Raw genomic sequence first — 2,251 nt, 5'->3', positions numbered from 1 at the left:
TTCACCGCTTTGCCAAAAATGTTTCCCCAGTCGTTAGGGTCATTATAGCTGATGTTTTCCTTCTGGTTCCCCCTCTAATGAATCCCATTGTGTAGTCAGTGAAGAGTCAGGAGATTAGAAACTGGATCATGGCAAAACTGTGTGACAAACAAGGTTGATGAGCAATGTCAGCCACAATGAAACAACTCAGCAATTTCTGAACAATTCTACGGACCTGAAGATAGTAATGACAGAATAGAGACTGAACACAAAGAGACAGTGACTATACTAAGTAGGCCATCAAATGTCAAGTTATTGATTGGATTAAGCAGCAACACAATCTAGATAAAATGCTTTAGGAGTTAGGTTTGGGGTTATAGTCTTCTTATATCTAATTGCCCCACCTCATTTCTGATTGTTATTTCTCTATGCAACCTCCTATCTATCAACCTTAATAGCAGTGCAGTCCTAATTAAGATTTAAAAGATTTTAAAGATATGATTCTAAACAAAAATAGAAAGAAATTAAAATAACACATCCATGGCTTTAATTATCACAGGCATGATCAGCATGACTAAAATGTGCTGGAAGATTAAGCTCACCCACTTACCCACATACAGAATCAGCAACTCCTGAATATCTAGTGTGTATGGGTGTGTGTGTGTGTGTGTGTGTGTGTGTGTGATCAGCAATTCATATAATCTGTTAAAAATTCCTCTGCCCTATAGGTCTATGAGATGTGTTCAGAGAGGTAAGGCTCACATACATAAAATGATTTAAGTTAATTCAAAAAATAGATAAGCAAATGTTTCCCTTATTTATATTTTCAATAGTTTGCCAGACTCCAAAAATGACCTCCATAAATGCTTCATCTAAGTCTGCACAACATTCTTTACTTAGTATTCTTATGATACTAAACAACAGTACTTATTTAAAATTTAAATTTTCAAACAGTATTTTAAATGTATAATCAATTGTCTATATTCTTAATCAATGTATGAGTGATTTAAGAAGCAAAGTTTCACTTCTGCCTTTGTTAGTACCCAGCAAAGGACCTGGAATATCCTCATTGTTTATTGTGTGTTTATTAAACATTTCATGATTGTAAGCAAATTGTCTATTGTCTGCTATGTGATCTAGATGACTTTTCTGTATCAGATAGTTGTCTTACAAATATATATATAGTAAACTTTCAAATAGAAGAGGGCTTTATAGCCTTAGAAATCGTTTTAATAAGAGCTGTATGATAAATCACTAAAGTGCAAGTGTAAATATTTTTATGCCTATCAGAATTCTTATTTGGAAGTATGTTTTCACCTTTTCCCTTGCTTGAGAGAATAAAATAGTTCTAAGTGTTTATGAAGGATGGCATGCTTGCTCTAGAGGATCTAGGAAAAGCAGGCTCCTCTCAGATAGCTCGGGAACACTGGCAGCCTTAAGGAGACTAAATCCACACTCCCTTTAATGAAAAAGATATGGTTGAATTACCGTTCTGTTAATATATAGAAAAACAACAAATAAGTATGTGCAAATACATGTAAATATTTACATACAGCACTATCTGTATGTGTGGTTGTAAAACCTAAACAGGTGGATTTGACCATCCTTGGATGATTAGGTCAAATGTGAGTATGTGCTTTTCATAACTGTGTATCACTGTGAAAAACCAACAAAACTGCTGTACTTTTGCATTTCTACTACATTTTGTCTACAATCTATTTTTCATAAACTTTGTAAATACCTAAAAAATGACATGGTTTTAATCAATTTTGCAAATATGAATAAAAGGTATGATAGATAAGCCAAAGAATCAAATTTAACAATGTCTAGGGAGGCCTGTTAATGTAGAACTCACTTATTCTACAAATTAATTAACTGGGACAGAAAGGACAATAAAAGCTATATAAATAGTACTTAGACATCATTTTTTAAATGGACTCATCTGGGCATCACAATCCCAGATTTCAAAATATGTTACAAAGCTGTAGTAATCAAAAGAGTATGGTACTGGCACAAAAGCAAACCCATAAATAAATGGAACAAAACAAAGATATACACCCATGCTTACGTGATCAGCTAATACCATTATGAAGGCAAGAGTATACAATGAGAAAAAGATAATCTCTTTAACAAATGGGTATTGGAAAAACTTGGCAGTGCTATGCAAAAGAATGAAACTGGCCACATTCTCATACACAAAAATAAACTCAAAATGGATTAAGGATATAAATGTGAGACATGAAACCCAAAAAAACTCCTAGAAGAAAACATA

Source organism: Suricata suricatta, chromosome 11, assembly GCF_006229205.1.
Source record: "Suricata suricatta isolate VVHF042 chromosome 11, meerkat_22Aug2017_6uvM2_HiC, whole genome shotgun sequence".
In the NCBI taxonomy this organism is placed as follows: Eukaryota; Metazoa; Chordata; class Mammalia; order Carnivora; family Herpestidae; genus Suricata; species Suricata suricatta.
Note: the sequence above shows the minus strand (reverse complement) of the source record.